At 39.3% G+C, this 15,506-nt stretch overlaps 1 long non-coding RNA gene across 1 annotated transcript in view; it reads right to left on the bottom strand.

Annotated features, from left to right (window-relative positions):
• The window catches only part of LOC119472327, a 173,842-nt gene extending 159,380 nt beyond the window's left edge, over nt 1-14,462 (bottom strand). The window contains exon 1 of the long non-coding RNA XR_005201467.1: nt 14,395-14,462. This is a non-coding gene — a long non-coding RNA (uncharacterized LOC119472327). The remainder of the gene's footprint in view (nt 1-14,394) is intronic.
• Nucleotides 14,463-15,506: the final 1,044 nt, after the last annotated feature.

Genomic DNA, 15,506 nt, shown 5'->3' with positions numbered 1-15,506 from the left:
GCCCAGCTAATTTTTTGTATTTTTAGTAAAGACGGGGTTTCACCATGTTGACCAGGATGGTCTCAATCTCTTGACCTCGTGATCCACCCACCTCGGCCTCCCAAAGTGCTAGGATTACAGGCGTGAGCCACCGTGCCCGGCCCTATTTTATTTTATTTTAAAAGAAAAGTTAACAATAATTATCCAACAAGCATTTACTGAGCACCTATTGAGTGCCAGGTATTATGCTAAGTATCTGGTATATAAATATAAATAAGACATCGTTCCTATATTGAAGAAATTTAAAAAAAAACCCTCAGATAATTAGTAATGAATTTATAAGTACAGTAATTATAATTACATATACTGTGATTTGTAGGGTCACAGAGAAAGTGGATGCAACCCAGTAACATTCAAAGTAGGGAGTATGAGAAGTGAGAAGGCCAGGCAACACTCCATGAATGGCACAACAGTCGAGTTGAATAGGTTGAGTAGGTCACACAATTAGAAGATGGTGGGGCTGGAATTTGAACTCACATCATCTGACTCAACTGTCTCTCTTTGCATCATTAAAAAATTGAGTGGTTACAGAGGCATTCATGAGAAGTCAGAAAGTCTTTACAAAAAAGAATATAAACTGAGTAAATTAATAATCTCAGAAGTACGATAAACTATAGAGGTCCACAGCAGATAAACTATGAGCAAAAAAAGATTTCCCCAAAAAGCATAGCGTGAGTGAATCTTGAAGTCTGAGATGATAATATTAGTTAGGTGTAAAAGGGAGAGACGGCATTTCAAGGAAAAAAATTAATTAACACCTGAGAGACCGTGGAGGCATGACACAAATTTTTTTCAAGTTAAGAAAGTTCTCTTCTATCCCTAGTATTCTTGATGATTTATAAGTTATAAATAATCATTGAAATTTATCAATGACTATGATAACTCCTGAGACAGTAGATACTATTATTCACTGTAGTCCATTAATATGACTGATCTCTTTGAGAGGTTTTTTCTTTTGAATTATTCTTGGATTCCTGGAATAAAACCTTCTGAATCATGATTTATTTATTTAAATGAACAGCAGATTCATTTATGTCAAATTTTATACAGAATTTTGAAATCTGTATACTAGGACTATAATTTGTATATGCATGTGTGTATGTGTATGTATGTGCTTTTCTTAACAGTTTTTAGAAACCAGTTTATAGAGGCTTCAAAAAATGGATTGGACTGTTCTCCCTCTATTTTTCAGAATCAACTATAAAAATGTGATTTTTCTTCTGTTATTTTTCCAGTAGCATTTCTTATTCTATGTATTTGCATGTTTTTGTTTTTGTTTTTGTTTTCGTTTTCTTATTATGTTATCTCAGTAGTTCCCAGCCCAGGTTGTATATGAAAATCATCTGGGACATATATACATATATATTCTAATAGCTAGACTCTCCTAGGTATGCTAACAGTTAAGTTAGAATCTCTAGGGTTGGTGGGGCACAGTGGTTCACACCTATAATCCCAGCACACGGGGAGGCTGAGGCAGGCAGATCATCTGTGTTCAGGAGTTTGAGACCAGCCTGGCCAATGTGGAGAAACCCGTCTCTACTAAAAATGTAAAAACTAGCTGGGCACGGTGGTGCTCACCTGTAGTCCCAACTACTTGAAAGCTGAGGAGGCAGTAGAATTGCTTGAATCCAGGAGGCGGAGGTTGCAGTAAGCCGAGATTGTGCCACTGCATTCCATCCTGGGCAACAGAGCAGGACTCCGTCTCACAAAAATAAAAATAATCATCTCTAGAGTAAAGCATCTTCTGTTTTGTTTAAACCCACTGTTTTTTAAATCTTTCCATGTGATGGTAATGCACAGCCAAAAGCACTAGTAGATTAGTTTATTCTCCTTCAAATAAAAAGCTTTTGGATGTACACATTTAATATTTTTCTGGTTTCTGTCATTATTTTTATGGTTTTATCTTATATAATGCTTCTTTTTTTATAGAAAACCATTATTGTACTTCATTGCACTTACACCATTTCTACTTCTATAGTTACATGTGGGCTACTTGTCTCTTCTCCACTGCTACCCTGCTTAATTAGAGGAGAACTTGTTGTGTGTTTTATTTATCCTCATACATCTAGGGTCCAGCACAGTTCTAGGCAAGTAGCATATCCTTTACAAATACTTGTTGAGATGAAAGTTTTAATCATATATAAGCTGACAGTCTAACAGTCTCTAAAAATGTATGTGATTTTGATTATGCATTAAAACTTTGAGATGATCATACTGCATTTTAGATCTACTTGAACCCTGGAAGGATTTTGAGATATTTAAATTACTGGCCAAGTGCGGTGGCTCACACCTGTAATCCCGGCACTTTGGGAGGCTGAGGCGGGCAAATCATGAGGCCAGGAGTTTGAAAGCAGCCTAGCCAACATCGTGAAATCCCATCTCTACAAAAACACAAAAATTAGCTGGGCATGGTGGCAGGTGCCTATAATCCCAGCTACTCCGGAGGCTGAGGCAGGAGAATCACTTGAACCTGGGAGGTGGAGATTGTAGTGAGCTGAGATCACAAGTGAGCCAAGATCGTGCCACTGTACTCCAGCATGGATGACAGAGCGAGACTTGATATCAAAAAAAAAAAAATTCTTAAGTCCATAAAGGTTAAAATAAAGCCAGGGTTTATATACAAGACCCAGCTGGATGCTGGCTTGTCAAACACTGCCCTCTTTAGCCTTTGTTCTATTACTTTACGGCAGTTACACGTGGACTGGACAGCCGTGACCAACCCTGCACTAGAACTGCTGGGTCAGTTATGCTTTAGAGCACAAGACGTGCTTGGAGGGAGTCCACTGTTGTGTCCATCATCACCACCATTTGATTTCATCTTTGGGTCAGAGCCTGCTAACTTTAAGAAGGCACTACTTGCCTAGAACTATGCTAGATCATAGATATATGAAGATATCTGTTATTTTACCTTAAGACTTTCTAAAAGGGACACAGAAACACTCAAAAATCTACAAGAGAAACCAGCATTTAAAATTGCCATTTTTTTAACAAACCGGAAGTAGATTAGAAGAAAAATGTAAAGGAAGTTAAAAGAGCAGACATTCAAATTATTTTCCATCTTGGTGGAAAGAAAGAAAATCTCCCTGGGAGCTTTCTCAGTATAGGAAGTGTGGATATTCTTGGCCTAATTCCTGTCTAGCACTTCTCTGCACTGTTCCTCTCTCCGCCACACCTCCCCCAGCCCTCGGCTAAGAAGTGCTCATTTGCATAATTAAACTGCTTGACAGGGATGCTGAGAGAGTGGAACAAGGCATGCACCGAGCCAAGTATTCTTCAAATGCCATCCTTACCCCCATCCCTACTACACAAGGAAAACTGCTACACCATTCGAAGAGAAAAGAGAAGTTGCATATTAATATTCAAAATGTCTATGGCACACGTTTTATGAAATCAAAAAGTGTATCAGGGACCTACTTGCCTGAGGACAGAAAGAAATGAAATACAGCCAAGGGGGAAATAGGAGGATGAGTGAGAATGAAAATGGAAAACTGAAATGCATTTTGGAGCTCCTGGAGCTGGTCAAGGCTGATCCTATGTATGGGAGAAGCTGATGCTCTCTATGGTAAGATTCCAGCCAACAGACACACTCATTACCTTCAGGAAACTACTCCCAAGGTGCACACAAGTTATCTAATGGTTGATCTAGTAACAAGCATATACATCTGCAAGAATTAATTAAGATTTTTCTTTTTCTCAAAGCACTGAGGAATAAGATGAAGGACTAATCCTGACGAGAGCAGAATTCTAGAGAAACAGGAAAGGGAAAGTCTCCAGCAGGTGAAGTTTGACCTGAAAGAACACTGCAACATAATGCCTCAGGCACAAGGGTTGCTGTGGGAAGCAACAGGAACTTTGCCTTCCTCAGTTTTGCCTTAGGCTAGTGTTGCTCATGTTTCCAGTCACCAGATATTTATTAATAATGTTAGCAGGAGAAATTGGTTAAAATATTTGTGAGTTGAGACATAAGGATTTGATATATTTTGAGTAATGACTTAATGAGGTATTGGCCAGAATCCAGGACAGCAGAGCCCTTCTTGGTGCAAGTTACTGGGTTTTCCACCAACAGCACAGACGCAGCCCCAGGCATGCCCTGTGTCTTTCCTGAGTATCACCTGCCGGCAATGATCTGCAGTTTAATGTCCACTGTGCAGTCGCGTCTAACAGTAGTCATGCTGTTTAGGGTGAACCTCAGCATCCAGGTGACATTAGTCCAAGCTAATGTCTCTCCTACAGAGTATAAGAAGCATCATGACAGCAGATGCCTCATGTGACTTGTTTATTGCTGTATTCCCACTACCTAAACCAATGCCTATTATGTGGTCTGTCAGCACTAAATAAATATTTGATCAACAAATGAAAGAATGAGCAAACAAGAAGCTGATATGGAAGCAAAGTAGGGTGACCAAATCCTCTAGGTTTCAAAACTGAAGGTCCTGCATCCTGGAACCACCTCAGCCCTTGGCAAAGCAGTGTGAGTGATGAACCTAACGCCCAGCCAATCATGTGACTGAAGCCCACGATATCGACATGAGAGTTTATACCTCCAACAAATGTTTTGAGTATCTAGTATGTGCCAGACACTGCTCTGGGCACTGAGACTAGTGCAGTGAGCAAGACACACAAATGCCTACTCACATGGAGCTTACATTCTGGTGTGTCTGTCATTAAATACACAAATAGATATGTACATATTATAATAAGATCAGAAGGTGAGATTTTCTGTGGAGTGCAATGAAACAGCATAAAAGATAGAATGATGGGATGGGAACACTGTTTTTGATGTGGTGATCAGCACAGGTCTCCCTGGACAAAAGTATATAGATCCTGAAGCAGGATTATGCTAGGCCTGTTGGAGAATTCAGACATTGATATGATTTGAATTACCCTCTAGGGTTGTAGGCCAGAAAACCAGCTTGTATGACTATTTCTCTTCAGTTCTTCATTTCTTTATTCATTGCCTTGTTTCAAAACCACTTTTCTAATTATCTACTATGTGTCAGGGGCTATGCCACATACAGGCATAGAAACATGGCATTACCTTGCTCTTGTCCATCTCTTCCCCTAAGGAACAGAGCCATTTCCCAGTATTCTCAGGAGATGTCTGAGGTTACACCCTGAACAGACTGAACAGGCTGCAGCCCTGCAGCCTGATTCACTTCTATCGTTGACATTGCTTGGGACCTCTTGCTGCTAAGTCCCACCCAGGAGGTTTGTCACTGCAGCAATTACAGAGTTGAACAGCGGAAAGGACTCAGGAAACTTTATAGGGTATAGTTTACTAAAACCTTAATAAAGGTGAAGATACAGTACAGAAAGAAAATAAAGTGCAGACACACAGACAAACATCAGAGAGGTCTGAGACTGCCAGGTAGAGTTTCTAGGGTCCTCTCTCAAAATAGCATGGGCTGTACTTCATCCTTGAATTATTAACCACAAAGATATTTGCAAAGATATCTTGGTCTCAGGGAAACCAAGGCACAAATTTACAGAGAAATCTTTTATATTCGACTGATGGTGCAACTAAAATCAAGATGCCTTTTAAACCAGTTAAATCAGGGACAAACCATAATGCTGTACATTTTCAGTAAACAATGCAAAGAAGGTAGCATAGTTGCATGCAGGGGAGCTTTAGACTTTCATCAGCACATTATAAATCACTAGCAACTATTTTTCATATCATAGCTGAAGGTCAGTATTAGGGTTCCAAGGATCACCACAGTTAAGCCCAGGGCTACCATACACCAGATCCAAGGTAACTCAAGCGTCACACAGTTACTAGTCCTTTCAAGAAAGCCCCACACTTAGGTCAGTTCATCTTGCTTTTCTTTCCTATCTCCAAGTCCTAGCACATTCCCCAATGTACTGGAATTTTAGCCTCTCTGTGCCTTTGCCAATGTCACTGCCCACAGCACTAAGCTGCAAAACAATGTGAAACTCCATTCATGTCCATCTTTTCTTCTCTACTAACTCATCTCACCTAGATGCATGAATTTAAACACAAGTATCACCTGATCACTCCTGAATTGACAGCTTTGTCCATGTATCTGACTCTGCACTTAATAAGTCTGCTTAGAAATCTAGCAGGCATTCCCTACTTAACGTGTTCAAAATAAAATTCTTATTTTTCTCTCCAAGCTCTTTCCTCTCCTAGGCATCTAATATGGTTTGGCTCCATGTCCCCACCCAAATCTCTAGACTTGTAATCCCATAATCTGCATGTGTTGAGGGAGAGTCCTGGTGAGAAGTGACTGGTTCATGAGGGCAGTATCCCCATGTTCTTCTCATGATAGTGAGTTCTCATGAGTGTGAAGAAGGTGACTGCTTCTCCTTCTGCCATGATTCCAAGTTTCCTGAGGCCTCCCCAGCCATGGGGAACTGTGAATCAATTAAACCTCTTTCCTATAAATTACCCAGTCTCAAGTATTTCTTTTTAGCAGTCTGAAATTGGATGCAGCATTCCCATCATAGCATGTGGTATGAAAATTCATCCAGTTTATACATCTTTCATCTGGGGGATATACCGTTAATTATACTTCATTCTTGGCTTTCCCTTCCAATCTGCACTCAAACATCAAGTCAGTTAGCTTTACTTTTATTTTGGTGGGTGGGGTGTGTGTGTGTGTCTGTGTGTAGTATTTCAATAGCTTTTGAGGTGTAAGTGGTTTTTGGCCACATGGATAGCTTTACTTTTAAAAAGATTCCAAATTTGGCCCCAGCATGTCCCACACTTGAGTTTTACTTGCGGAATGCAGAAGAGGGCAAAGGAGGGACCTGGGCCAGCCTAGGTAAGTCTGCGAACTGGTTCCTATGGGGAGCAAAAAGGGCTGAGGCTCAGAATGCTCAGAAACAAGGGACAAGGAAAAAGACTGAGGACTTAGATGGGCATTTAGAGGCCTGGAAGCACATCAATTTTCAGTATCAAAACAAAGCGTTCTGAAGCAGTAGCAACAAAAAAACTCCTCAAAATTGAAGAAGCTTCTGCATCATAGAGGAAACCTGTAACATAATTCTTGCAGGGAAAAGAAACTAAGACTAAGGCCACCTAAGGACTAGTAGAAGGAAGGAAAATCAACATACCCAAGGTAAGATTGCGTAGAGTTGGGACAATGGCAGATGCTGGCATAGGAAGATAGTAGTCGGGTTTACTTTAAGGTGGTTAGTGTCAGCCAAAAAGTAAAGTTAGTTCCTTAATCCCTGACATGACAATTAGCAAATTCTACATTGATAGATAATTCAAAGAGTAAACTCTATTTCAAAGCTTCTGCTTTGATAAGAGCTTTTAGAATTCAAAAGTTTTGCTGAATTTGACTTTCTGATACAGATGCAAATAAAACCAAAGAATTGTAGAAATCCAAATATATACTTATATTAGGAACCACAATTGACACAGATAAAGTCACTTTCTCATAAAAACACAATTCGTGACAGTATTGCTAAACAGGCATTTAGCATCCTGCATCTTAAAAATAACTCACTTAAGTATGGTTTTAGGATCGCTAATAGCAATGCTGTTTGTAATGGCACCTAAAGATAACACACTGGCTTCAGTTGCCATCTTCCCCTAGTGGGCAATGTTCACTTACCAGTGAAGAGAGGAAAGAAAGATGGGGTGCAACCAAAAAGTGCAAAGCAATAGCAGCATCTTTTAATCAATCAAGTCTCCAGTGTAGGAAGTGTCTTATTATTACTTTTTTTTAAAAGAATACCAGCTGAAAGCACTCACTGAAGAAGAATTGATGGGCCTTTCAGCCTTATAGGAAAGTGGTCCTGGAGTTTTATAATGCATTCTATATAAACACGACTTTTGTAACACAAAAGGAAATATTAAATGTTATTAAATTTCAATAAATAAAAACAAAGTAACAAAAAGTTTACTGTGTCAACCTTAAAAGTAAGCTTACAGAACTATGATTTACTAACTACCCTAGTAACTGAAACTATTTCTAAAAGAGGATAATGGCAACAAATATAACTTTATTATATTTACACTTTAAAATGTTTGGAGTAGGATAAGATATGGACATTTGTAATGTGACAGTATTATATAAATGGTAATAAATACTCAGCTATAATAAAATTCTTCATGTGTGGGTAGGTTTGTGAAGAAAGAGAAAAAATACCAAATAAAAAAAATCTAAGTTGCAATTAAAAATCTGAGTTGCTGTGTATTTATACTTTTATTACTGATTTGTATGAAAATAAATATTAATTGGTAAGGAAACCCACTAAGCCAAACTATCTAATGTGGTGAATCATAAAGGCTAAATTAAGCTGAATTTACAATGCAACTTTACCGCATACCCAATTTCTTTTTCTCAGGTATTAATTAAAAATACAGTCTTTTCACACATAAGTACTTTAGCTATATGAGAGGCTTAAATATATTATGACACCACAACTAAAAATGAAGAGAACTGTTTTCCTGAGTCATGAGGCAGGCTGATGGTACAGAATTAAATCATTTCAAATCAATCTCAGAACGCTTTTCTGCCTCAAAGCAGAGCACTACAAGCAGAGGATTAACTTAGAAAAGGCTACAGGCAGCATGGTTTAAGGATGCTTTTCTATGTCAGCTTTGGCAACTTTTCTACATTTCAGAATTAAGTGACTCTTCTGTTATGGAAAAAATTGCTTGGTCTTCAATTTAAAGAAATAAAGGAGAATTATTTAAATTCATAAGCAATCTTGTTGTTGTTTTCATTTAAGACCAGTTGAAAGTTCTATTATGTAAATTTTACAGAAAAATTGAGGGAGAAAAGATACAGCTCTAGCTTTATTTATTATACATTCAGATCCCCTAGCGGAACAGACAGTTTTTGTCTTTGAGCTTCTGTGCTTTTAAATGCCTTTTGGAGAACATATAGTCAACATTTCTTCATCTCAGACCAAGCCTGCATCTAAGCTGCCGAAGTAAGATGAAGATGCAGAGCTTTTCACCTACATAATTAAGGACCCCATTAGTTTAACCTAACCTTCTAATTAAGTCAGATAGAACTTTTTTTTAGTCAGTTTCTCTTTCTAAAAAATTAAGTCCACTGGCAAAACTGATTTTGGCACAATCTGAGGAATACTACGCTCTCAAAAAAAAAAATCTCAACTTTAGGAAATCTATCTTCAAAACCAGGATTATTTGGGTCTAAATTTAACATGGCAAAAGCATGATACATTGAATCATTTTTCACATTTCTTGAATATTCTGAGTCATTTCAGCTATATCACTTTAATTTTAATTTAGTCTGCAAACAATATTGCAATATTGTATTAATTGTAATACTTTTTTTTATTTGAGACTGGGTCTTGCTCTGTCACTGAGACTGGGGTGCAGTGGCAGGATCCCCACTCACTGCAACATCTACCTCCCTGGTTCAAGTGATTCTCCTGCTTGAAGTTGTAGCTGGGACCATGGGCACGTAACATCACACCCGACTAAGTTCCATATTTTTAGTAGTGACGAGGTTTCGCCATGTTGGCCAGGCTGGTCTCAAACTCCCAACCTCAGGTCATCTGCCTTCCCTGGCCTCCCAAAGTGCTGGGATTCTAGGCTTGTGCCACAGGCCTGACTGTATTAACTGTAATACTCCTTAGAAACACTTCCAAAAATAGTCAAATACTTCTATCCAGTGGCTTATTGAGATGATTTTGTATAAGAGGTCCTACTGTCCTTCTGCTTTAAAATTGATAATTTGTGTTGTTTTTAAAGGGTTTAGAGTTTCAGAGCCCACGCCTTTATTTCAGCTATTCCTTGCTTCTAAGTGCTCAGAAAATAAGAAAAGGCTAAAATACAACTTTAGAAAATAGAGAGGAAACAGCAAACCTTGTCATCATCTTGGCAGTAAAGAATTACACTCTCCTCCAGGAAACCTAAACAAATAAACAGAAAACGTGCCAATTTGAAGCTGCAAGCTATTTTCTGTGTCCACAACAAATGTTGAATTTATGTTTTATGTTTGAGGCAGATAGTAGAAAAATAATTTGACTGAGCCTAATTTAACCAAAAAAAGTTTAAACAATCCCTGGGGAGGAATAAAATCACTATTAACCTCATGTTCATACATTAGACTGAGAAGTTAAGGGTTTTATTAAGTAATGTAAGTTGTGAAGTGTGAACCAGAGTCCTATAGCCTTTGGAGAGATTTTGAGGGAGAAAAGTGTGTCTTGATTATGAAAATGTAGAGTGTGCTGAAAACAGTAGCTCAGTTATAGGAAGTTGTGAGGGTTCTGGTGCCTGCTAGTGTTTGCAGGAAAGCAAGCCACGAATGCATGGATCTTAGGTGGTAAAGGAACTAAAAATACAATGGCTTTGGCTTGACTTGTGCTGAATTCATGCTAAAGCCACAGTTATTTAATATTGGCCCATACAAAATGCTATCATAATGGGCTATTTATGTTTTGAAGTTACTGCCTTGATTAAGGCCATAGAGCAAGGTCTTGTACACTTCGCAAAGTGAATGGACTTCGAGAAGCTTTCATGCACAGACCCCCCAAACTTGGAATGTTATATTGTACTTCTAAGCACTTAGGTAGCTCCTTCCCTCATCTAGAGTAACCTAAACTGGTACTATAAGGAAGCAGTAGATGGGGAAGAGGCATATTCCTCTTAGCCAGCATGGGATAAAGGACAGTATCCTGACCTGAGCTATCTAGAAATCTAGTAAACACAGAAAATGGAACTTATAGTGTGGGGGGTCTTGCCATCCCCTTTCCTCCATGGAAGGAAGCAAATTGGCCCTTCCTTAATATTCCCCTGCCCAGTGGTCTTATGGTGTGTGTAAACTCATAAAATTCATGCTACATATATGCAACCCAAGGGTAGAATGAGACATCGCCTGCATCACTTTCACTGAGATGCCAGTGTGACAGATAGCAGGACCCTAAAGTGAATCTGAGGCTGATTCCCCCACGCCACAAGAAGATTGCCTGAAGAAATGTCCCCAAGAACCTGCTTCATGATTCTTGGTTTCTTCAGAAATAGAAAAAAAAAAAAAAAGAATCAAAGATGGACAAGAGATCAGTGAAAATTTTCTTTAGAGATAGCTGTTGCCAAGTTGTGAGTCACACTCCCCTTTTCACAAGTGGGAATGGTGCATCCTTCTAACCATAAACCTAGTAAGGAGGGCTTCAAAATACCCTCAGATAGCTTCAACATTGCTCTGGAAAATCTCGGGGCTGGGGAAGCCTGGAGGACAGAGCCAGGAGAGTCTGTTGTGCCTGCACCTCACTGTTCAAGAAAGCAAGTGATATGTGGTGTTTTTCTGGGCCAGAAGTGAGTCTTGTAGAACGAGTCCCATAGAAAGATGTCTTGAGTTCTGCCCACTTAGAGGGAAGAAGAATTCTTAAAAAAAAAAATGAGGCTGTAAGTTTACCTTCAACATGCAGGGCTGAGGATGGGCATTAGAGATTACCCAGAGTAGAGAAGCGTCCACTCAGGTTAGGGGAATTGCAGCATCCATTGATAGAGTCAAATTAAGTGGCTGGCCAGGCCTTCCTCACCAGTGGAATCAGAGGCCAAGACCAGCGAGCACAAAACCGCCCAGCCAAAAAGGAATTTTGCCTTGTCCTTTAACTTCCATTCCCTACCCAAGTGTGGACCTTAGAGAAGACCTAAAGAAAGGCAAGCACAGAGGAAGGAGGAAAGCAGGTGGAGAGGAGACAGCCACAGGGTTATCCCCTCACCCCTACCTGCAGGCTCACAACCAGAGGAAGGTCTAACTGCAGAGAGGAGGAGACTTCACAAAAGTTATGTTTGGCTATTTATGCTGCCTATGCACTGAAGCTGTGTTTGCCAATTAAAATAACCAAAGTCCAATTAAGAGTGAGTACAAAAGCCAGTGGAAACTGCCAAATCATTCATGAGGGCAGGGGAAGTTTACCCCCATAAAAGAAAGTTTAAAGGGACAGTAGATTTGAAAAAGGAATATATTGATAACAATCCATAAGCTTTGCTTTTCTATGTTTAGTTTATAAATAAATGAGGAAAGTTTGGAGAAATATAGCTCTTCATCAGAGCTTTGCGTCATGGGGATGACCTCACGTGACCATGACACAAAGCTCTGGTGAAGAACACATGTGCTCAGACTTAATCCTGGACTTGCCCATTTGTCAGTATGTGGTGGAGTCTCAGCAGCTGTATTTTGGGGGGAAAAATTCCAGAGAATACTGACGTTTACCCTTGATGATAAACAATTTACTTGCATAGATCCATGAATTGTAGGTCAATAATAACAAGTCATTACAACAGAATAGTTTTGGGGAGGAATGTGACTCATTTTTTGAGTCAATTAATTTTGAGCTAGATGAGCCACAGTGTGTAGTATTTCTTGTATTTCTGTGGGGCTAAGCTAATGCCAAAGGAGTAATAGCTAATGCTCCTAAAGAGCAATTCATATGCAAATGTTGGTAGCAGGAGGTATCTTACTTGGGGAACACTAAATTGTTGAATCAGAGAAAGGGGCATTCAGTGAGAAGAACCCTGTTTTGCTCTTTTATGAAGACCATGGCTGGGAGAGACCTTTGAACATCACCACTGAGTTCTGAAACTCCGTTACCTCCAGCTCCTTCCCTTGGAATAAACGCTAGGCAGCCAGGAGTGCATAAGATCTTAAGCAGACTTCATTTCAAATTCAACAATACAGCAAATCACAGTTAAGAAGGTTGAGAGGTAAAAGTTAATGCTTTATATTTTGTGGGGCTGCTAGAATCAGTCTACTACGTTCAGAGTTTTTTTTTTTTTTTTTTGAGTTCTTACCTATTTTGTGATTGGGTCAGCACAGTTTGTAACTACATTTAACAGCCCATGTGGATGTGACAAAATCAGGCTTATATTAAAATTGTTGCAGTAAGAGAGAGAGAATCTACTATATAGAAATCAACCTTTTTTCTTTTCCTACCTGAAAGTACATTTGTGAATTTAGTTGTGAGTTCCTTTAGTATAAAAAGCAATCACAATAATTTCTTCAGAGCTTTACCCTTGCCAAAATGTTCTTAGAGAAAATATCACATTTTTCACTCATCAATACAAGGAAGAAGCTAGGACAAGTACTAAAACCCAACCAAACAGCCTACCTACTGAAGGGAACTAAATACTCCAATTGATTAAATCCAGCTTTCACTCTTCTCCTGGATGCTGTACACAGACAGAGTAACTAAATTTTTTTATGTATACAAATAATACAAGGCATTTATTCATAACGAAAAATTAAGTTAACTTGCTGCCTTTTCAGAAGCATACCTTACCCAGATAGGTGCCTGTGTGAGCCACAGAACATACTATCATGAAGTAGCTCTAGATGCCAAGCACCAAGACCACTATAGACCTCTGTGAGTCAATTTTCTAAATATCTGTGTGACCTTAAATCAGGCTACCAAGGGTAGACTTTCTCTCTCTTATGGCTTGTCATCAATTGTTTTGAGCTGAACAGCTGAGTTGTCAAGGATGAACAAACTTCTGAGAATTTAACAAAGTCCGTTTTTTCATGATTAACAAGCACCTGCCCTCATAGTTGAAGATGATGTGGAAATGACAAAAATGATCACAAGCCAAGACAGAACATCCGAGCCTCACTTAAACTGTGCATTACAAGTTGCATAATTCTGAAATTCTCAATTATAAACTTACAGAAAATAGCCATGAGATCAAATTTAAAAACTCCCCATGTAAGCCCATATGAAATCAAATTAGTAAACCTCCCACAACTCATTTGATTTCCCATATTTCTGTCTATATTTATTGAAATGTTTCATAGACTCTGTTAGTCACAACTCAGGGTTCTAAATAAGGAAAGAGCATCTGGTTTGGGCCCTGATTCCACAGAGTAGCCATGTGACTTCGGTCAAAGCCACTAAATTTCTACTTCTACTCACCATCCTTTTGACATCTGTAAAATTGCAATAATACCAGCTACCTTGCTCACCTTATGAGCTTATGGTTAAGATCACATGGGCTGATATATAAAATACGTGTAATTGTTTGATGAACTGCAGACCACTCTATAAATAACAGACTGTATTATCTGTAAGAGGTCTCATTCACTTAGGCAATACATGTTACAACACGTTTTGATCTTTACCATTGCTGTTTGGAGCTTTTGTCCTTGAGATTCAAATTTTTTCCATGCATTTCCCACACATCATTTCCATTTTTGAGCCTTCTTTTGCGTTGACCTGGCCCTTGACTTTCTAGGCACTGTTTCCTATTTCTGACCTTGATGACAGAGGTGACTTACCAGCGTTGACCTTTGGCAAACATTCGGCCCAAGTCCTGGTCCCCAGGGCTCCATCTTAGTTATGAGCAAGTCTGCTAGTTCCCCCTCCTAGGATATGCCACTGAAATAGGAAAAATACATTTCTTTCTTTCACCTTTCTATTCCCATGCCCATTTCCTGGGTTCTGGCAAAGTGAGTGACTCAGGACAAAAGACAATTCTGTCAGACACCAAAGGATGAAGGGAGCTGGCCCACTATCCACAAGCAGACAGCACTGAGATGACCATGAATCAGCATGTCACAGAGGCACATGGGGTTGGTTCCCAGAGGCAGTGTGAATCAGGGAACAAAGAACCCTTTCCCCTCTTTCTAGGGCAGATCACCTTCCAGGAAGCAGAACACAGCTCACTGTCCTCTGCATTCCAACCCTTTGGGCCGATGAGCTCCTTAACAAAAATAAGCATCACAGGAGAGTTTGGAGAGACTAGGCTGTCTTTTTGTTCCTACTTTAAGGCAGAGATTCAGAGGCACACTATTAGTTATGACACACAGGACAAATCCTTGACAGAATTCTTGAAACTCTGCAGGATGAATTTTTAAATTCCCACAAGAGATGGAATGCAAGAAAAAAATATGATGTATTAGGAGCCTGTGGACAGAGCTTTACAATGTGACACTGAATGTTCTCATCGGCTTTGTAAGGCAGCTTATGGATACTTATCACATGTGCACATCATAAGTTGCATAATTCTGCAATTCTCAATTATAAACTTATAATGTATCATATTGCCCAATATGTTGGCATTCTTCATACATTTTTGGAGTTTCCCATGTTATCAATTTTGTCTGTCAATGGCATAATCAATTCAGGAAAAGTGGCCACTCCAGCCTCCTTTTCAACTATGGTGCGGGCGGATGACCTCAGTCAAGTCCACCAATCAGATGTACCTGCATGAGACTTCCATTTGGAAGTGAGCAATATGAGTGTGCAGATTTTTTGGAGCATTTATATTGCTGACATGGGTGGTGGTAGAAGAGTCCAGCTTTGGAAATGGTAATAACAGTTGCAGAAATCAAGTTCCTGGAAGCTGGATTCTAGCAGGCAGGTGGAGACTGTAGCAGCAGGGTCCTCATGGTGTCACTCCTATAGCCTAGTTTTCATTATGGTTTTTGAGGGCTTAGTCTTAAGTCTATTTCTCTAGCCCTCCCAGCAATTCTTTAGCTACTGAATGTACTTTAAGAAATTCGCTTTTTGAATATGAGAAA

Source organism: Cebus imitator, unplaced genomic scaffold (genome assembly GCF_001604975.1).
Source record: "Cebus imitator isolate Cc_AM_T3 unplaced genomic scaffold, Cebus_imitator-1.0 Scaffold94, whole genome shotgun sequence".
Lineage (NCBI taxonomy): Eukaryota > Metazoa > Chordata > Mammalia > Primates > Cebidae > Cebus > Cebus imitator.
Note: the sequence above shows the minus strand (reverse complement) of the source record. Positions and strands in the feature narration are given on the sequence as shown.